Below are 23,094 nucleotides of genomic sequence, written 5' to 3' on the forward strand. Positions count from 1 at the left end.
TAATTTAAATTTTAGAATGGGGTGCCTTGAAATTATTCTGTTATTTAAAGGGTGCCTTGACTAAAAAAAGGGTTGAGACACTGTCATAGACAATATAGAGACCATTCTACCAGAGCATAGTGAATGTGGTGAAGCTCGGCTTATCATCCAACCATGTGCAAGTAGAATTTTTTTTTTCCTTGTACCTGATTCGGTATTCTTTACAAGGTGAAGCTTCACCACATTCAGTAAGCTCTGGGGAAAATGAGCGCAACTTCAGTTGTAAAGTCCACAGTCTATTTGTCTTTGGTAAATAAACCCAAATGAGTTTAACTGTCTAACCACTTTGGAGGAACTACTGTACTCATAACTGAAGAAAGATGTGACAGAGTAACCTTATAACTCTAGGGTTACCACTTTTTCTTCTTTTTTTTTAGTATACACTATAGGATAACAGACCTGGGACACCTTTGGGCGCTCCAAAGAGAATATTAATGACGCATGTGTAGCATTACCCCTGGACAGGGGTGGACTGGGACAAAAATTTGGCCCTGGACTTCATCCAGACCGGCCCACTTAATTTTTGCACACACACACAAAAACAGTAAACTATACGCAGTTGTCGGCGGTAAAAATAGCGGCGTTTTACCGCCGACGCTATGGGCGGCTCAGTGTGAAAGGGTCTAATAAATCAGTTACTATGACCAGCGGCAGTGCATTTACCCCCCCCCCCCCGCCTTGCTGCATATTAAAAAAAATCACAGACACATACACTGACCCCCCTCCTTACACAAACACTGTCCCCCCCTCCTTACACAAACACTGTCCCCCCTCCTTACACAAACACTGCCCCCCCCTCCTGAAACAAACACTGTCCCCCCCTCCTGAAACAAACACTGCCCCCCCCCTCCTGAAACAAACACTGTCCCGCCCCCTCCTGAAACAAACACTGTCCCCCCCTCCTTACACAAACACTGTCCCCCCCTCCTGAAACAAACACTGCCCCCCCCCTCCTGAAACAAACACTGTCCCCCCCTCCTTACACAAACACTGTCCCCCCCTCCTGAAACAAACACTGACCCCCCCCTCCTGAAACAAACACTATCCCCCCCTCCTGAAACAAACACTGTCCCCCCCTCCTGAAACAAACACTGTCCCCCCCTCCTGAAACAAACACTGTCCCCCCCTCCTTACACAAACACTGTCCCCCCCCTCCTTACACAAACACTGTCCCCCCCTCCTTACACAAACACTGTCCCCCCCTCATTACACATACACTGACACCCACTTCCTTTCACAGTCCCCTCCTTTCTGGTATCCTTTACAGCCATCTTCTTTCTTTGCAACAAAACACAGCTCCCTTTATGTCAGTACCCCCTCCCTTACCTTACACAGCAGGGAGAAGACACTCAGAGGATGCGAAGCGTCCAAGCAGAAGGCGGGAGCTGTTCAACTTTCCATGTTACAGACAGACGATTGGTTGCTAGGACTGCCCCTGGCAACCAATCACAGGCTTTTTAACTTGAAAAGTTGGACAGCTCCGCCTTCTGCTCGGACAGTCTGCTTGTTGTATGGATGAAAGTGGCTGTGGGGGAAGGAGGAGTTACACGGGAGAGAAGAGGTCTGAGAGGACACACAGGCAGGATGTTCAACAGGTTCACTGTTGTCACCCTGCACATGCACGCCACCCGCCATGCACCCCCTCCAGCAGCGATACTCTGCAGCCTGCACCGGAAAGGTTCACGTGCAGTAGTTGCAACGAGTGCGGCCACCACCTTCTTCCCCAGCCAGCAGTCAGACTCTGCAGCCGCACGACCCGATACCGATGTGCGGGCCCCCTTCGTCCAGTACATAGCAAACACTGCCTGTATACATTCTGACTGTCAGAGTGTATACAGGCAGTGTTTGCAAATGTACTGGACGAAAGGGGCCCCGCACATTGGTATCGGGCTTGCTGCTGCAGTAAGAGTGGAGCTGTCAAATCTAAGCACTGATGATGGGGGTGCCCCGCATATTGGCCCCGCCCATCCCCGACATCAGTGCTTCGTTTTGACAGCTCCACTCTCACTGCGGCCGCACGCCCCGCTTGCCCACCAATCATCACTGGATGTTTACACTCAGGACGGACTCCGGGCTTTTTGGGGACCCATTCGGGGCTTTAGCCACCCCCTCCCGACGCCCCTGAGTGACAACTGGCCCACTGAGCCATCGGCCCACCGGGAAACTCCCGGTAGTCCCGATGGCCAGTCCAACCCTGCCCCCGGAAGAGCTGCTGGTTGTTTGGGTGGCACATTTACCTCATGGCTCCCCCAAATTCCTAGGGGTGAATGATGCGTATTGCATTTGGTAGAAGAAAAGGAATGTCCGCAGTAGGTGTTCTTTGCTGTGCTCTTTATAACCCAGCCGGGTAAAAACAATAAACTTGTGGTGAGGAAAGTAAAGTTGAAGAAGAAGAGAGAACAGCAGATTCAGGCGTGATGATAGGGAAACAGTCCTGCTCCCAAGCGTAACACTTCTCTGTGCCACTCCTGCCTGAGTGGGTTTAGCGTACCCGAAGAGGCCTCTCTCACTGACCTGGAAGCCGGAGTATCACTCGGACAATTGTAGGATAAGTCCCTGCCCCAGACCCTCCTTGGTGAACTCGAGGAAAAGTCTCTGCTACAGACCCTCCTTGGTGAGCCTCAGAAAGACACCTCTGCCACAGGCCCTCTCTGGATTGTAATCACGGAGATATCCCTCCTTAGATGAATTACGCCTGGATCTCCTTCAACTTGTCGCCCAGGTACCGACTGACAGGTGATCAATCCCTCAGTGTCCGGCTACCTTGATCCCCGGTGGTTTGTCGAGGGCCTTTTGGATAGCCAGCCTCTCAATGGCGCTCCTCAGACGGACTCCCCACCGAAGAGCAGTACAGCTTTGGATCCTCAAAGGTGGTAACCCAGTCGCTCACTGGGTCCCCATCGTTGTTCAGATGCTCCGGGCCAACATGGTCCCGGAACCAGGAACACCGCGTGGCACGCACGCCCCGGCCAGGTAGGCCATATCGCCGGGGCGCCGTGATGTGGTCACCCTAAAGGTGGGTGCCACACTCGATGAAGAAGACCCAGAACCAATGGCGTCTGTCTCATAAATACCCCTCCCCTGCATGCACAGCGAGATCAAACCCTCCTGATTGGCTGCTGGGAAAGAGCACCCAAACCTTGACTCCACTGCTGCCACCTGCAGCACCGGGGTTGGAAGAACACCCCAGAGCAACAGAATAGCCCACAGCACAGCCAAGCTGAGACAGAGACCCTGTTTTGCACTTAACAATCTGGATCAGAGTTTAACTACACTCTGATCTCCCTCTAAATTGAACTAGCACAGGTACTATAAAGTACACATGCGCTACACATGCATACTGCCCTCTCGCCCTCCTGTCAGGCTCTGTTCTGAGCTACATTCATGTCTGAATAATGTGTCCGGGTTTCAGGGGGACTGAAACCTGGACACATGATTCAAAACCCAGACTGTGCGGGTGAATCCCGGACAGGTGGCAACCCTATATAACTCTGGTCCAAATAACAGCCTAAAGGAATATTTTTCAGGGGAATGAAATAGCAGTTCTTAAAAAGGCTGCTGGGAAAATATCTCAGTGGCCAAGCTCAAGCTTTCACCTTTCTGTGTAGAGTTAAAGATTATAATGCAATATTGTTACTTTGTAGCGAGTATCAGGGGTGATCTTGGTGCTCTTGCTCAATGATAGTGGATATCTCCTGAATTTTAGTTTTAAATCCAGACAAGCTTTTAGCCATAATGCTTGGTTAACCTGAGTGTTAACAACATTATACTTCAGATTCTTTGTATTGCATTTGTAGATACAAGTCGAACTGCAAATAATAAAACAGATAAATGGTAACCGTTGCCATACCCAGTCTGTTTAATGAATGATTAACCCAGCTGCCTAGGTAGAAGTGTAGCGGAGAGTGCATCATTACTTACATGCTCAGATGCAGGTGCCCTTTTACCTGGATCCCTGGATTCCCACTATCCCCTTGACCCCCAAAGGCCCCTGGACAACCCAGGATATAGATTTGTTGGCTCCAGGCGCTCATAGGGCAGAGGTGGCTGGGCATGTGGTCAGCCACCAGCTGCCTGACCCCCACTATTAATTCTGGAGTGCAGGCAGCCAGGTTGGGACACAGAGGCATGCAGTGTCATGAGAAGACCCAGTCACTATGCCAACTTTGTCCAGAGTGCTGAGCCTCATGTGGCGTGGCCTTGTGCCTACAGCAGTTCACCTGATCATCTAGACTGGAGACTTCTTCTGTGGTGCCAGTCTGAGATCCCTCCAGTTGCTTCCTGGGTCCACCAGACCCAGCCTACCTCACTGTTAGAGAGACAATGCCACATAAGGGCAAGCGCAAGCAGCCATTTGTACTGTATTGTAGGATTTATTGTATAATGATCCCTCTCTGTAATGAGTTCCTATTGAATGGTATTACACTCAAACTTTGACTGACACTGACAGGAAGAGTGTTTATGGCAGAAGAGACCCTAATCACCTCTTGGCCCTTTGGCTAAGATCAAGTGTAGTATCTGTTCTTATAAGTGTCTGGTAGGGATGCTCTGCCATCATTCTAGATGTTCAGCTGGGATGTCTGGCTGTATAGTATCCCTACTATTATTATGGGGGTCCTGAGGGATCCTACTGTGGAAACAGAAGCCGGTTTTCCCACTGGGTGATGTGGGTCTGGGAGTAATTCCCTGGTGGAAGATTCCAAGGGGCCCTGATTTGGGCAGTGCTACCTGGTCTGGCCAGAGGCAAGGAAGGCAGAGGGCCAGTGTCAAGCATCCCCTGGGAGTGGTGTCCTGGTGTTGTCAGTGTAACACTATAGTTTTGGCACCCTACTGTGTGAAACTGCACTAGGCCACAATACCCAAGCTTTGTTTCTGCACAACGCTTCATGGGATAGGCCCTTTTGCCGATATATGGGAGAGATTTGTTTCCACAAGGTCCATCCAATGCACCTGAACTTATATATGTGTTTTCCTTTTTTACTCTAGGATTCTGGGCCATGGATCTTCAGGCCTGCGCTAAGGTCCAGCAGAACAATCTGAGTATCTGTGACCACCAAGTTCCCTCCACCACTGCCTTGGGGGGGGGCTCTCTTTGACAGAGCCCCCCACCTAGTACTCCCTAGTAGTCGTTAGCTTTGGCTCAACATGAGGAGAGGTGTTTGCCTTACCCTGTCAGTCTTGCTCTCTAGGACGTCAGGGAAGGGTCCTTCCTCTTTAGGAGGGCACTAAAAGACGTACACTAATGCCGCGTACACACGATCGGACATTCCGACAACAAAACCGTGGATTTTTTTCCGACGGATGTTGGCTCAAACTTGTCTTGCATACACACGGTCACACAAATGATGTTGGAAATTCCGATCACCAAGAACACGGTCACGTCCAACACATAAGACGGCACTCTAAAAGGGAAGTTCAATACCAAGTGCGCCACCCTTCTGCTAATCTTGTGTTAGCAGAAGTTTGGTGAGAGACTATTTGCGCTTATATGTTATCTGCTGCTGTTCCCGATTTCTTGGAGTCTCTGAGAAATCAGTTTGTCACAACTCTGTGTGAATATCAGCAGCAAAATAACTTAATTATTCTAGCATTTTAAAGAAGAAGAGAATGCGTTGCATTAAAAGATTTAAAAAATTGCAGCGTGATGAATGTGCTATCTCCATTAGGAACGCTAGTTTTATCAGACCGAGCGCTTCCGTCTTGTACTTGATTCAGAGCATGCATGGAATTTTGTGCGTCAGAATTGTCGTAAGACGCTCGCAATTTACGATAACTGGGTTTAGATCCAGTTCTCAATATTTTGTTGTCAGAAATTCCGACAGCAGATGTCTGATGGAGCTTACACACTGTCGGAATTTCCGACAACAAGCTCCCAACACTCAGCACTCAGGTTTTGCCTGAGTGCTGAGTGTTCAGGGTAGGAGGAGATTTTCACTACAGCCTGTGCCCTCGTGCTGTTATGGGGGGTGGATCATCCATCAATCAAGATGTGACATCCCACCCACTGTGCTCTTTTTTAGTTACTGGGCATGGAGGAGGAGGAGGGAGGGACTGGGCTGTCACTTAGGATCTGTATACACACCCAAATGTGTGATGTCATTACCATGTGATCTGAATAGCTCAGCTCAAACAGGAAATGTTCTCTCCAGCAATAGAGACCAAACTAAACATGTGCAGCGTTACTACTCTGACTGTGTCTTATCTGGCTTTGCCAAGAGAGACCCTGCAAAAGGAGAAGGATCTATCCATACAGGGTCAAAGAGCCTTTTTGCACAATACAGAGGATTAACCCCTTAAGTTCCATAGTGAGTATAACAAGCATGCTATTCTGCATATACAGACAGATTTTACTGTTGTGGGTTTAGTAACACTTTAAGGTAAATCTCCCCATTGGGACACAAATGCCAAAAATAACTGGCAGAGGTTATAACCCTCCCTTACTCTATCCAAAATAACAAATCAAAATACTTGCTCACTGAAAATACACCACTCTTTCCCTTTAAGTGGGTCACATTCACAGATATGTCTTCAGAAGCCATAATAGACCATAGATTATTTTACCAGACTCAGAGAAAGTTACCTTTTTTTAGTACTAATTTATATTTACTCTGAACTCTCCTTTAAGCCTCACGTTCAATCACTGTCCAAATCTTGCCGCCTCCAACCAATGACACCACAAAACTCTTAATTCACACCCTAGTCATCTCTCGCCTCGATTACTGAAACTCCCTCCTCATTGGCTTACCTCTGCATACTCTAACCCCCCTTCAGTCCATCATGAATGCTGCTGTCAGACTAATCCACCTTACAACTGCTCTGTCTCTGCTACTCCCTTCTGTCAATCCCTCCACTGGCTTCCGCTCACCCAACAAATTAAATTCAAACTACTAACAAATACCTACAAAGCCATCCACAACTCTGCCCCCAGTTACATCAATGACCTAGTCTCTAAATACCAACCTAATCGTTCTCTTCGTTCTTCTCAAGACCTCCTACTCTCTAGCTCTCTCATCACCTGCTCCCATGCGCGTCTCCAGGACTCCAGCCTCGCCAAACCTATGGAACTCCTTACCCCAATCTCTCCATCTATCTCCTTCTCTATTAGCTTTTAGAGGATCCCTGAAAACCCTCCTCTTCAGAGAAGCCTACCCTACCCACACCTAACAACTGTATTTTCATCTGATCATCCCCCACAGCTAGCTACCCTTTGTTCCACTTGACCCTCCCTTCTAGATTGTAAGCTCTAACGAGCAGGGCCCTCTGATCCCTCCTGTATTGATTTGTATTGTGACTGTACTGTCTTCCATGATGTAAAGCGATGAGCAAACTGTTGGCGCTATATAAATCCTGTATAATAATAATTATAATATTTAAAGGGGTTGTAAAGGTAAAAGTTTTTCACCTTAATGCATTCTATGCATTAAGGTGAAAAAACATCTATGGATTAGAGGCCCCCCGAACACCCCCTTTACTTACCTGATCCCTCGAAAGTCCCGCGCTGTGAACGCGCAGGCTTCTCGGCTGTCTTTCCTCTTCCCGGCTCATTCATTGGTTGATTGAAAGCAGCGCAGCCATTGGCTCGCGCTGCTGTCAATCACATCCAAGTGATCCACAGTGGAGGTAAGTATAACATGTTTGTTATTTAAAAAAAAAAATTTAACTTTAGTGATCCTTTTAAATGTGCACAAAGATTAACATCTGTTTGCAGATTTTCTTTTCTTGAAAATTTCCAGAGAAATCAATTGAACTAAACTTAGTTTATTTTTAAACTTTGAAGGGAATTGTTGAGTGTGTATTGTCTGCTGTACATAAGCATGCTGTCTGCATTGCAGTCTATAGTGCTGCAGCGCAGATGTTGATACAGCAGATGTTAGTATCAGTATGTTATTGTTCTTAAAGTAGAACTCTTTTGAATAATCTTTCAGAAAGGAAAAATTAAACTAGAACTACCACACTACAACTGCAAAAGCAAGGAATAGGAATAGGTTTGGAGGGGTAACTATGTAATGTACATGGTGCCTAGCTCGCTGGAAGCTCTTCAGACACGGATGGGGATGGCACACATATTTAGTTTCAGATTTGCTCTGACAGTTCAATAAAAAACTACCAACTACTATTCAGTTTAAGGAGTTCCCTAGAGCAGTGGGTATATCCCATCAGCTAAACTCTACAACCTGAAGGACATTTTTTTTTCTGCTCTCTCCTGTAATGCTGTTCCCCATTGCAAGTAAAGCTGAATTTGACATAGTTACATAGTAGATGAGGTTGAAAAAAGACACAAGTCCATCAAGTCCAACCTATGTGTGTGATTATATGTCAGTATTACATTGTATATCCCTATATTTTGTGGTCGTTCAGGTCAGTTTTTTTAAACTATTGATGCCCCACTGCTGAGACCACCGCCTTTGAAAGGGAATTTCACATCCTTGTCGTTCTTACAGTAGAGAACCATCTACGTAGTTTAAGGTTAAACCTCTTTTCTTCTAAATTTTAATGAGTGACCATGTGTCTTGTTAAATTCCCTTCCGCAAAAAAAGTTTTATCCCTATTGTGGGGTCACCAGTATGGTATTTGTAAATTTAACTTAAATTGCCGCTCAAGCGTCTCTTCTCCAGAGAATAAGTTCAGTGCTTGCAACCTTTCTTCATAACTAATATCCCCCAGTCCCTTTATTAGCTTTGTTGCCCTTCTTTGTACTTGTTCCATTTCCAGTACATCCTTCCTGAGGACTGGTGACCAGAACTGGACAGCATACTCTAGGTACGGCCGGACCAGAGTCTTGTAGAGCGGGAGAATTATTGTTTTATCTCTTACTCAGAACCCCCAAACACTATATATATATATATATATATATATATATATATGATTTTTTAAGCAGACACACTAGGGAATAAAATGGAGGTCATTGCAACTTTTAATCTCTCACACAGTATTTGCATAATCATTTTTCAAACGCCTTTAAAAAAAAAAAAAAAAAAAAAGTTTCATAAATGAAAAAATAACAAAACAGTAAAGTTAGCCCAATTTTTTGTATAATGTGAAAGATTATGTTACACTGAGTAAATAGATACCTAACATGTCACACTTTAAAATTGCACACAGTCATGGAATGGCGCCAAACTTCAGTACTTAAAAATCTCCATAGGCGACGCTTTCATTTTTTTTACAGGTTACCAGTTTAGAGTTACAGAGGAGGTCTAGTGCTAGAATTGTTGCTCACGCTCTAACGCACATGGCGATATCTCACATGTGTGGTTTGAATGGCATTTACATATGTGGGCGGGACTTGCATGTGTGTTTGATTCTGAGCGCGAGCTACTGGTGACAGAGGCGTTTAAAAAATATATATATTTTTATTTTTTATTTTACTTAATTTTTTTTTTTTTTTGCACTTTTTTTACATTTTTTTTTTGATCACTTTTATTCCTATTATAAAGAATGTAAAAATACCTTGTAATAGGAATCTATTGTGACAGGTCCTCTTTATGGAGAGATTTGGGGTCAATAAGACCTCCCATCTCTCCTCAGGCTGGAAAGCATGAGATTGTGAAAAAAATGTACTGATCTTATGCGGACAGTCGCGATTGCGGCTTTGTTTTCTTCCGGGTATCCGGGCGTGACGTCATAACGTCGCGCCCGGGCCTCCGGCGGCCATAGAGATGACTGATGACCATCTGGTCACAAGAAATCTCTATGCCTCTCATCCGGCACTGGCCGATCGTCCCCTCCCATCACCCATAAGAATGATCAAGCGGCAGAACTGCCGCTATGATTGTTCTTATGGTGCACAGAATCGCCGGCTGAAAATAGTGATATCTGAATGATGCCTGTAGCTGCACCCATCATTCAGATATCCCCCTGAAAGTCAAGGACGTCCAGGGACGTCCGTCCAGGGTGAAGTGGTTAATGCATGCCAATATTCTGTTTGCTTTGTTAGCAGCAGCTTGGCATTGCATGCCATTGCTGAGCCGACATCTACTAGGACCCCCAGGTCCTTTTCCACCCTAGATTCCCCTAGAGGTTCTCCCCCCAGTGAGTAGATTGCATTCTACATTCCTTGAGATCTCAGTGCCTCATCTTAACACATCTACCGTTGGTTGTTGTTGGAATCGGCATTTTAAGTTACCCTCTCAGTAGTATCAATTGCAATCCGTCGCCACTCTAGCCAGAGTGGGTTAAGTGCCCCCGGAGAGACTCCTGCCACAAGCCTGGCAGCCAAAGTGTCACTTTAGGTTTCTGGGAGGAACAGGCCTCTGCCACAGACCTGGCTCTCAGGCCTCTGCCACAGGCCAATTACTTGAATGAGCTAAATGAACAGATCGAGATTAAGCGAATCCTCCCAGTAGATTAAGCATAGGTCACCGGATGACAGTAATAGTGTACCTGCCAACATTCCAGTCACCAGATCCCCGATGGTTCGTTCAAGCCCTGTTGGACAACCTGCCTCCGGGTTCTCCTCAAGCCGACCCCCCATCGAACGGCTTCCTGCCTGGGATCTCCTCAAAAGAATTGGGAACCCAGTAAGTCACTGGGGTCCCTATCAGGAACGTGGAGCTCCGCGTAGCGTATGACCCCGGCCCGGTAGGCCATCACCGGGGTCCGTTGGATGCGCACACCCTGAAGGTGGGTGCCGCACCTGAAACCTGGAACCCGCGAAGGACCACACAAAATGGCATCTGCCACAGATATACTCTCCCCCTGCTGGGGAAAAGCGTCTCTGCCAGAACCCCTCTAGCGCCAGCTGTCACCCAGGGGTGGAAACAACACCCCTGGAGCACAGACTGACCTACAGGACAGTTCAGGAATGACAGCAGCCCAATTTAGAAAATTGTGAATGGGAGCAAAATAACTCTCCCATTCCCCACTATTCCCCACCATTCACCACTGCATAGGATGCATTAAGGTAAAAAAAACTTTTACCTTTACAACCCCTTTAATTGAACAAGCTGAAGTTAGCAGCTGATTGGCTACCAGACACAGTTGCACCAGAGTGCACCAGTTTTTAGTAAATCCCCCCTATGTATAACCTTGGAAGTGATTTTATGAATTCATAAAAAAATACCAATTAAAAAAGATACAGTAGAAGCTCTTTATTCTGACGCGTACAGACGATTGTACATTCCGACAACAAAACCGTGGATTTTTTTCCGACGGATGTTGTCTCAAACTTGTCTTGCATAAAAATGGTCGCACAAATGTTGTCGGAAATTCTGATCGCCAAGAACGCGGTCATGTACGACGTGTTGTCGGAAAATTTAAGAACCAGCTCTCAAATTTTTGTTGTCGGAAATTCCGACAGCAAATGTCCGATGGAGCCTACACACGATTGGTATTTCCGACAACAAGCTCCCATCGAACATTTGTTTTTGGAAATTTCCGAGCGTGTGTACGCAGTATTAGAGTGATGATGATGTAGTAACTGACAGAAACCACGGCAGCCAATCAGATGTCAAAATGAAAGATCATTTCTGACCGGATGCCATAGAAGATGCAGTTTCCATTTTACTTGTTGCCTGATGGAATAAGCCAGTGAGTGATGCGAGTGTTAACTTTTGATTCCTGTGACCTGCCTTTCCTCGAAATGACATTTTAACAAGCAGGTGGAAGTGGAGGGATCCCCGCTGGGGGAAGACTTGCCTGAAAGTCATGTCTCACACATTCATGCTGTTAGAACCGGCTTCCCACTGTGCTTCACTGATCTCTCAGCCACAGACAAATGCTGTCATTTTTTTTTCCATAGCATTCAGCTGTAGTATATCCCTGAAGGAACAAGTAAAAATCATCCTGAAGCCAATCTGATGATTGCTGATGTACAAACTGCATAGTGTCAAGACTTCATAATGATTTCCTATCCAAGTCACAACCCAGCAATGTGACGGAAATAACAAAGGTCACTACGGCATCTCCCCACCGCAAAGTCAAACTCTCCTCCTCCAGTTGTAATGCTCCAAAGCAGGTTTCCATTTGACTCATTAACAAAACACACCTCTCTTATTTCGTATGGTTTGATAAATGGAACCTAAGGCCCAACTCCAGGAAACTTGAAAATTCTCCCTTCAAGTGGGGCTGTGCCTGCACTGCAAGGGTTAACTAGTCGTTTAGATCTAGGGTAAGGTGACCAGATATTTTTAATAAAATCCGGGGACATATATTATTATTTTTTTTTACTAGTAATGGCGGCAATCAGCGACTCCCTGCCCGTCACCGCCCACCTCGCAGCCTGTCAAGTCTTAGGCCCCATACACACGATAGAATCCATCCGCTGAAAAATCCCAGCGAATGGGTTTCAGCGGATAGATCCTATGGTGTGTACACTCCAGCGGATCTGTTTCCGCGGATATTTATCCCCTGGGATGGATTCCAGCAGATCAAATATTCGCTGACATGCTAAACAAATCTATCTGCTGGAATCCATCCCAACGGATGGATCCGCTGGTCTGTATAGACTCACCGGATCCATTCGTCCGAAGGGATCCCCCGCATGCATCGTAATGATTCGACGCATGCGTGGAATTCCTTATATGACAGCGTCGCGCACGTCGCCGCGTCATAATCGCGGCGACGGCGCGACACGTCATCGCTAGAGGATTTCGGCGCGGATTTCAATGCGATGGTGAGTACACTCCATCGCAGAGAAATCCGCTGAAATCCTCGAGTGTGTATGGGGCCTTACTCTCTGGGCCCCAGGTACTACTGGGTGGGGAGTGGAGGAAGATCACTCCGCTAAGGAAGGCAAGCAGATAGGCAGGCAGCTGACTGGGACTTGAGCCAAGGCAGAAGAACATGCGAGCGGAGCTGAATGGGCATACACCTGAAACTGAAGAAATATGCCCTCAGCTCCAACCAGCACATGAGCATCAGAAAGGGGCAAAGATAATGAGAAAAAAACACACCCCCTAAGCTAGTAGGAGCGGCAGAGTAATTCATATTTTTTTTAAATTCTGCACTGTCTTTGAAATTGCCCCAGCCCCTGTTCAAATCCAATCCGGGGACAAAACCGGGGAGACAGTGTCCTCAATCCGGGGACTGTCCCCTGAAACCGGGGATGTCTGGTCACCCTAATCTAGGGGACATAAAAAAATATTTACTTACCCAAACCTCTGTGCTGCTAGACCCATCCCTGCAGCGTCCTCTCTATGCTCCAGCAGTCTGAAGTTCTGACATCATCAAGATCAATGCAGGTTCTTCAGCACTGCATTGGACATTAGGACGCTGAGGGAAAGTCCACCACCGGAGCACAGGGTGCACCATCTTACATAGTTACATAGTAGGTAAGATTGAAAAAGACCCAAGTCCATCAAGTCCAAACTATGTGTGTGATTATATGCCAGTATTACCTTGTATATCCCTGTATGTTGTGGTCGTTCAGGTGCTTATCTAATAATTTCTTGAAACCATTGATGCCCCCTGCTGAGACCACCGCCTGTGGAAGGGCATTCCACATCCTTGCCACTCTTACAGTAAAATACCCTCTACGTAGTTTAACCACTTAAGCCCCGAACCATTTTGTAGCTAAAGCACCAGGCCACTTTTTGCAATTCGGCACTGTGTCGCTTTAACTCAGTGGTTCTCAACCTGGGGGTCGGGACCCCCTCGGGGGTCGAATGAAGATTTGCCAGGGGTCACCAAATCTTGGGCTATTCCTGAAGCCCGCACCTTTCACCCAGCCTTTTTTCGGTGGCAAAGCAGAGCTGTCCCTGGAGCCCGCGGTCATCCAGCCTCTTTGCAGCCGCCCATTCAGTTCACAGCATGGCTGGGGGGCAGAGACTAGAGGTCAGATGACTGGTAAGGAATGTGAAGTAGGAAGGGCTGGAGGAGACCCTATCTCCTGATTTCGGTAGAGGTGTCACTGCTACGAGACACCACAAAGTCAGAGACACAGTGAATACGGAGACACATTGAGTAACACTACTAATGATTAAAAGTCCCCACTACAGTTCTCAGATCAGCAGATGACCTTGATCAAGAGCACCTAAGTTGGCTGATCAGAACTCTCCCCAGCACTGCCACTCATCCCATTCCCCGCACCCCCCCTCCACCAAGGAGTAAGAGAAGGAATAACAATAGAGAATACATGGAAGGGAGAGGAAAAGAGGGGGAGGAACAAAGAAAAAGGAAGAGAAAGAACAAGAAAGATGGCTAGAGAGAGGAATGGGGGGAAAAAAACAAGAAATTAGGATAGAGAGAGATAAAAGGGAAAGAAAGAAGAACAAAGAGAAAGAGTGGTACGTCCTAAAATGCATCATAAGGGGTTTTAAATACTGTACGAGTGGAAGGGACTGAGGGAGCGCTAAATGTCAGCGGGTTAGGGGCGCAAATTACTTGTCTTGCTTTCTGTGCTGACAACCCACCCTACGAAAATAATTTTACTGTTAGGGGTCCCTTCAACTTGGGAAATTTTATCAAAGGGTCATGGCATTTGAAAGGTTGAGAACCACTGCTTTAACTGATTGCGCGGTCATACGACGTGGCTCCCAAACAAAATTGGCGTCCTTTATTTCCCACAAATAGAGCTTTCTTTTGGTGGTATTTGATCACCTCTGCGGTTTTAATCTTTTGCGCTATAAACAAAAATAGAGCGACAATTTCGAAAAAAATGCAATATTTAATTTTTGCTATAATAAATATCCCCCAAAAATATATATATAAAAAAAAATGTTTCCTCAGTTTAGGCCGATATGTATTCTTCTACATATTTTTGGTGAAAAAAATCGCAATAATTAATTGTTTATTGATTGGCTTGCGCAAAAGTTATAGCGTTTACAAAATAAGGGATATTTTTATGTCATTTTTCTAAAAAAAATCTTTTACTAGTAATGGCGGTGATCAGTGATTTTTTTCGTGACTGTGACATTATGGCGGACACATCGGACACTTTTGACACCATTTTTGGACCACTATCATTTTCACAGCGATCAGTGCTATAAAAATGAACTGGTTACTGTGAAAATTACACTGGCAGTGAAGATGTTACCCACTAGGTGGCACTGTTGGGGTTAAGTGTTCCCTAAGGCATGATTCTTACTGTAGAGGGGCGTGGCTTGATGTGACACGTCACTGATCGTGTTCCCGATGACAGGGAACACGATCAGTGACAGTGTCAGCTAGGCAGAACGGGAAGATGTTGTGTTTACACTAACATCTCCCCGTTCTATGTCTCTGTGAGACGATCGCGGCTATGCCCGCGGCGATCGAGTCTGCGGGTCCCGCGGGCGCGCTCACGGAGATCGCGGTGGGCGGCAAGCAGTTAACTTTAAATCTCTTTTATTCTAATTTTAATGAGTGGCCACGTGTCTTGTTAAACTCCCTTCCGCAAAAAAGTTTTATCCCTATTGTGGGGTCTGCCAAAGGAAGTGGAGGATTGGGTACAGTACTGTGCAAAAGTATTAGGTAGGTGTGAAAAAATGCTGTAAATTAGCAACGCTTTCAGAAATCGAAATGTTAATAGTTTATTCTTATCAATTAACAAAATAGAAAATAAATGAACAGAAGAGAAATCCAAATCCAAAATGAAATCATAATTTGGTGTGACCACCATTTGCCAGTGCTGAGGAATACAAGCAGATATTTATCCATCGTGCCATACCATCAGGGAGGCGTGTGATTGGCCCCAAAGTTATTCTGCAGCAGGACAATGACCCCAAACATACAGCCAATGTAATTAAGAACTATGGCCCAGGTTCACAAAAGAGATACGACGGAGTATCTCAGATACTCCGTCGTATCTCTCAGAGTATCTATGCGACTAATTCATAGAATCAGTTACGCATAGATAGCCCTTAGATCCGACAGATGTAATTGTTTTACACTGTCGGATCTTAGGATGCAATACCGCGGCCGCCGCTGGGGGGAGTTTGCGTCGTAAACCAGCGTCGGGTATGCAAATTAGGAGTTACGGCGATCAGCAACGGTTTTTCGCGTTCGCTACGTCGCTGCTAGTCTAGTTTCCCATCGCAAAGTTAGTCGTCGTTTTTGGTGCCCTAACTTTACACAGCACACGTATGTGCTGTATAAAGTATGGCCGTCGTTCCCGCGTCGAAATTTAAAAATTTAAAAAAAATTTCCTTCTTGCGCAAGACGTCCGGGAATACGGAAGTACGCTACGCACGTTGCCGTTCGAAAAAATGACGTCACTTCGCGCAAAGCACGGCGGGAAATTCAAAAGGGAGCATGCACAGTAGGTCCGGCGCGGGAGCGCGCCTAATTTAAATGATACACGCCCCTTTGAATTACGCGGGCTTACGCCGGAGGCCGCTGGCGTAGGTTTTCATTGCAAGTGCTTTGTGAATCAGGCACTTGCGATGAAAACTTGCGGCGGTGTAACGTATCTACGATACGTTACGCCGCCGCACTTCTACGTGAATCTGGCCCTATATTCAGGAGGAATAAGGAATCCTGGAAGAGATGGTTCAGCCCCCACAGAGCCCTAATCTCATCATCATCAAGTCTGTCTGGGATTACAAGAAGAGATGGAAGGATGTGAGGCAGCCTACATCCACAGAAGATGGGTGGTTAGTTCTCCAAGATGTTTGGGACAACCTACCTGCCAAGTTCCTACCTGCGTGCAAGTGTTCCTAGAGCAATTGATTAAAAAAAAACAACAGAAAAGATCAGGCACCTGCTAAAAACCCATGTGGGAGAATTTGTGTCAGTCTTATGGGTCTTAGTTGCTGAGGAGGGGGGGCTGTAACAAAAGGTTCCATATAGCGCTTAGACTCTGGTATAATGTTTTATTCTGGTGTGGGGGTAAGACACGTTTTTTCAATGTACGAAAATAGCCTCTATAAGTTTTGTGTTAAAAGATAGTTTATTGAAAAACATTAAAACTTACATGGGGTCTGCCAACCAAAAGCCAATAGTTTTAACCACAGATGTTAGTTTCAATCGGATCATGCCTGCCCCTGGTTGAAGGGGTCCCAGATGTGTCACTGTATGCCAATGGTATCATAGGTGTAAAAGATCAATTGAACCAGCGGCAGGAGGGGAGGACAATGGAGAAGCCTCTGTCCCGTTCCTGAGAGAGTGTTGTGCCAGCCAAACAATCTGTGGATCTCTGTGCAGGGAGACCATTTAGGGGTGGCGTTCTGCTATTGGACCTCAGTAGCAGGGTAGATGGTCAGTTGGGAAGCCTCTGTATCAAGCTTCCTGCTTGTAACTCCCCCCCACAGCCGCACGATCATCTGTGAGGCTGCTCGGGCCCCCTTGCTGAGCTCAGGACGCCGAGCCTGGTACAACAGGGCTGGCTGTACTGGTTTAAAAGCGGCCCTGTCTGGCACCGCCCCTGCCTTGGTCCGAGGACAGTGTCCTCAGTGCAGGGACTGTCCCCAAGAATTTGTGGACATCTGGTCACCCTACTTTACATACATTTAAAAGCCCAAATCAGGGAAACCGGAACATCCTGACAGCCACTTCTCCTCCTCTCCCTTCTGCGACTGTCAGCTGCTTCATTTAAAGCCACACAGGGAGATCGGTGCTTGTAACTTCCCCCACTGTTGCACCGATTATCCCCCACTGTCCATCAAATATCCCTTCATCTCTGGGCCCCGCCTCCTCTTCTGGCTTTCCAGGTCCTCCTCCGGCTCCACACCTCCTCCTGCGGCTCCCTGGGTCTTCCTCAGGCTCCCCGTATCATCCTGCATCACCCAGTGTCCTCCTCCAGCTCCCTGGGTCCTCCTCTAGCTCTCAATCTCCTCCTGCGGCTCCCGGTGTCCTCCTCCGGCTCCCCTCATAGTGAATACATCTGATTGAATTCAAGGAAGTAAATGTGTAGGGATCTTCAATGTGGAAATTAATATATGATTTTACAACAAGCAAGGGATGCTGGTAGATCAGCAATCCCTGGAATCAGGAAGTAAATGCTTGTGGGCTTCAAATGCCCACAAGCAAGATGAGAACGGCCGTTCGGATCTGATATAAATTAATCTTTTCAATTAAAATGGATATCGGGCAATCGAGATATCTTAAAAAGTGAGTTTGAAATGTATGATTGTTTTACTGTAGGCCAATAAAAAAAGTAAGTGGACCTCCGCTCTAAGTCTTTAGTGGACTTCCTGCACCGCTCTTCAGGAACTTTAGACGTGGGCCCCCTAGCCCCTAGCTGGGACCCAGACAGCCTCTTCTAAGCTGAAGCTATCAGCTCCAGAGGGCCACACCCCTCAGGCTTGGTCTTCTACCACAGGATAAGGACCCTGCTGTTCCAGGCCCCAGCCTAGTTATACCCACATATTGGCCATTCTCCCTGCCAGGGATTAGCTGAGGTGGTAAAAATATGCAAGTGAGGATCCACCTGTTCCACTCACTAAACTCTGGAACCTACCGGAAACCAGTCAAGCCTGCCACCAGCAGAACCCAGAACAGCCAAAGGCAATTGAGCACTACTCCACTGCTACAGGGGAGCCAAAAACAAAATTTGCCTCAACTGTTAGCAACTTAGTTAAGAGGGTACTACACGCAAATGTACACATGCAAGAGCCTGCATTTTTAAGTTGCACTGTGCTGCAATGCATTTTGTAAAACCTTTTTTTCTTTTTGTTTCGATTGCATGCTTGTCGGCGGTGCGGAGTGGGTGAATGCTTGTTGACTGCTCCAAGCTGTAAGCCCACGGGGTTATTGGGTTATGTCAGGCAGTGTGGGCAGGGTGACTCGCCTTGCATGTGGAGGTGTCTATTCACGTGGAGCACGCTCTTTAGTGCCCGGGACCAGGCGTTTCATGTAAAGAATCTAATATTATGGCAGTTCCCAGACTCAGTGATGTTTACAGTGTGCAGCAATTAAAGTACAGAGTTCCTCTGAAAAGTGACTTGTCCCATGCCACTACACACTGTAATTTAATGTATGTTTACATTAGGAAGGATGCGCTAAGCCTGCGCCCACTCCACCAGTCCTTCTTACTTATGTTACCTTACTCCCAGTAACAGAATGAGGTCCCTCTGTGTACATAGTGTGGATCTCATGCGTGCACCTATTAACCAAGGAGCCAGAACATTGAACCCCTCGCTAACGGAAGACCTGTCACCTTACCAGGTAACACGCCTAATGACTGGTTGCTTTGTGTCATGAACTTGCGCTTGGCTACCCTTAGCAACGACTTTACTCTTCCTCGCCCTATTGAGTAAACACCCTACGACTGACATCATACCCCATATGTGTTGTACCGACCCAAAGTAGTGTATCTGGTATTGGACACTTGTGCATCCCTTCAGAGGCGGCTCTTTAATTAGACAAATTATATATCATTGTCTGCATAGTCTCTTACCATCTCGTTTATCATTGTCCGCACAGTCTCTTACCGTCTCCTGTATCATTCTCCGCGCCGTCTCTCTGACCGTCTCCTGTATCATTGTCGCCACAGTCTGTGATCGTCTCCTGTATAATTGTCTGCACAGTCTCTTACCGTCTTCTGTATTACTGTCTGCACAGTCTTTGACCATCTCCTGTATCATGGCCGCACAGTCACAGTGGGGCCTCATGTCTAAGTTTTGCCTAAGGCCTCTCAAAGTCTAGAGCCGCCTCTGCACCTCTTCAGTGCCTTCAGACCAGGCTTAGGCAAGAGTTAACAAACTTTACTGAAAGTCCTGCAGCAGAACAGATTAAAGCGGAACTTCACCCAAAAGGTTTTAACAGGTACCGACTCCCACTTCTGGTCAGATGCTCCATGGCGATCTGAGTCAGAAGTTTTCCCCTCCTCCTTCCCATGCAGCCTGATGGGACACATCACAGTTTCAAGAAGACTATGGGACAATTCACAAAGCGCATGCGCAGTAGGTTTCCCTTACTTACAATGCCGGCACCTGCACCCGAAGCCGATTAAAGAATTGGCTCGGATGAGGTCATCACTGGATACCTGGACAGTGTCCTTACATTAAAAGTCATAAGTTACAGTACTTGTAGCTGCTGACTTTTAATTTTTGCGGGGAGCCTGGAGCTTATCTTTAAGTGAAAACACAGTTCAATGCATCCATCCCTAACTAGCTACTCCAGAGTGTGACTGCCAAGGCATCACTGCAAAGGTGAGAGTCAATTACTTGGTGCAAGTCCATGCTGTTGCAGGAGAGCTTCAGGGAGCTCCTGGGTGGCTACTGACTATAAAGGGTTACATCTTCTTCTTTGAAACCCTTACTTATGTTCCCAAGTGGCTAGGGTAGAGCCCTCTCTGTAAAGCAGCATGAGATTACGGGCTGGATTCAGAAACAATGGCGTAACTTTATGCGGGCGTATCGCATCTCATATGCGCTACGCTGCCGTAGCTTAGAGAGGCGGGTACCGTATTCAGAAACAACTTGCGTCCTAAGTTACGGCGGCATAGCGTATATGGGCCGGCGTAAGCCCGCGTAATTCAAAGTAGGTTGGCAGTGGGCGTTTTATTAAAATGAACTGTGACCCCATGCAAATGAGGGGTCGATCGAACGGCGCATGCGCGTGCATGCTCAGAGTAACGTCGCAAATACTCCCCAAGATACGTCGGCTCAATGCTTTGTCGACGTGAACGTAACTTACGCCCAGCCCCATTCACATTCACGACTTACGCAAACAACGTAAAATACGACGCTGTTTCTACGCTTCCGACGTCCATACCTTAACATGACTTACCCCTGCTTTATGAGGGGTAAAGTTACGCCGGACCGACGCCTTACGTAAACGGCGTAGCTAAATCCGACGGGCGCAAGTACGTTTCTGAATCGGCGTATCTACCTCATTTGCATATTCGACACGGAAATATACGGAAGCGCCCCTAGCGGCCAGCGTAAATATGCACCCCAATGTGGTGTCCCAGTACAGGTATTTGCTGTAGGCCCTGTCAGATTGAGGCCCTCGGCTTGTGGGGTCTCCCCTGCAGGGACTCAGCTAGTCATGATGTGATTTATACTGTTATGGTTGATAATACGTTTACTAGGTGTGTATAGCTTTAAGAGGTTTAGTCAGCCATCTCATGTTCAGTCAGAGTGTATTAGAGTCAGGAGGACTAAGTGCTAGACAAGACCTTATTGTGTTGTGTTATACTTTAACTTGTAACAAACTTTGAATGTAAGTTCCAAGGGGAATACAGGTCAGTCTCTATGATCCACAGCTCTCAACCAATGGGCTTCAGTCTCATCAGGCCCTTATAAGGGATTGTACTTCCTGTTTAGGGCAGTCTAGTGCTTCACACAGTTCCTAGCAGAGCAAAGCACAGTCAGAGGAGAAACAGTGCAGGCCAGAATCCTTCAGTTCAGGAGAAAGTACAGTAAAGCGTGGAGTATCCCTAAACACTACAGAACCAGTACTTCAGCTCATTTATCGGATCAATCTGTTATTCCGGCGAAAAGCCTCAAGTCTACCGACACTTCAGTAAGTGTATCTATTTTTCAGCCTAGTTAAGCATAGGCCCTGAATTACTAATCCGGCCTCAGCAGCCGAGTATATATATATGATCAGCCAAGCTCAAGCATTATCAGCTGTGTGATCCTCTAGAGACTGTCGGCAGAACCTTTGTGACACTCTGTTTAAACGCTGTGAAGATTTTGACACCTGCCTTCATGCCAGTAAAGCCTTCGTTGTATTAACCCCTGTTGTGGACTGTGTTATTGCCATCCTAACTAGCGGGAATACGGAGGCCCCCGGAGCTGTAGTTTCCCGGGGTATACCAAGACTACAGTGGCGTCACGTGACAGAGAGGGTTAATACCATCTGGCCCTCACTAAGGGTTAATACCACCTGACCCTGGGCTCCTAGCCCCAAGAACCAAGTAGCTAACCATCAAGCGCATGTGTGTGGCCGTGGGGCTCACCCTCCCCGGTCACCACACCCAGATACGACGGCGTAGGAGACTTACGCCGCTCGTATCTTGGCAACCTCACATTCGGACTTACGACGGCGTATCTGGAGATACGCCGTCGTAAATCCTTTCTGAATCCGGGCCAGCATCTGTATGGCCTGTCTCTGTCTTCTTTCCATGCAGACTCCTGTGTGAACAGAGCCCTCCCCCCTTTTATAACAGCCCAGGGAGAGAAGCAGAGCTCAGAAAGAGCGGGAACAGCATTAAACACTTCCCAAACCTGGGAAGACTAGCTAGTTTACTAGCATGGTACATTCCCCTGTAATTCAGCTGCCTACAGGGTGCCTACATGCTATTACTATGTGCTGAAGCATGCCACGGCTACAGCACGTCTGAATGATCTACACAAAAAAGTAATATTTTCCTTAATGCAAACCAATTAAGCACATCGGTTTGAGCTGAAGTCACACGACATAAGGACACAAATTGCCTTTTTCTTCCATTAACCCCTGTTCTCACCGATGCGTCTTGTCATGTATTTTGTTACACCCTATCTTTGCCTATGGTACTGTTCAAATCGGTGCGACTCCGACTTAACAAAATATAAACATCTGTGCATGAAGTCGCACAGATATTAGCAAGCTACACATGAAATCATACTGACTGGCAGCTTTGAAATTGCACTGAAGGAGAGCAATTTCAAAGCCGCATTCAGTGTGAATGGAGTCTTGCACCACAAGCCCTTATTGCTGATGCAGCCAACATTGTGGTGTGAGGTTTGCACTGTGATATAACATTTCCTTTTCTGTAGGGAAATACAACAACACTAGAATAATCCCATAGAACTGATAGCATGATCGTGAGTGAATTCCTGTGCTCTATAACAAACTTGTTTAATTACTATCATTCAGGAGATAACTGATTAAGATGGAGTTCTGAACAGTGATCTAAGAGATTGCAGTGCTTACACTATAAGGTCCTGTAGAGTCAGTCACCTACTGCTCCCATGACTCCTCCTAGTGGAGTGTTTGCATTATTTGACCTCTGCTTGTAAAAGCACTTATAGACATGAGAACACTGCTTGGAATGATCAATTAATCATGATATAAAATATGCTTTGATTGCTATAGCCTTCCTTTCCAAAATGCATAGCATTGACTCTGATGAAGCTGTGAAGAAACACGTTAGCCTTTTTGAGAAGGTCATTGCTACATAAGGATTTTACTTTGCTTCAAAATTGCTTTGCAACTACACTCATCATCTTGGATTCTGATGAGAATCTTATCTGAGATACCGTGAAA

At 46.5% G+C, this 23,094-nt stretch overlaps 1 protein-coding gene and 1 pseudogene across 1 annotated transcript in view; one reads left to right on the forward strand and one right to left on the reverse strand.

Annotated features, from left to right (window-relative positions):
• The window catches only part of ANKRD55 (ankyrin repeat domain 55), a 144,435-nt gene that overhangs the window by 112,772 nt on the left and 8,569 nt on the right, over window positions 1-23,094 (reverse strand). The gene's annotated exons all lie outside the window — the stretch shown is intronic.
• On the forward strand, window positions 4,519-4,639 carry LOC120925164 (annotated as a pseudogene).

Source organism: Rana temporaria, chromosome 1 (assembly GCF_905171775.1).
Source record: "Rana temporaria chromosome 1, aRanTem1.1, whole genome shotgun sequence".
Lineage (NCBI taxonomy): Eukaryota > Metazoa > Chordata > Amphibia > Anura > Ranidae > Rana > Rana temporaria.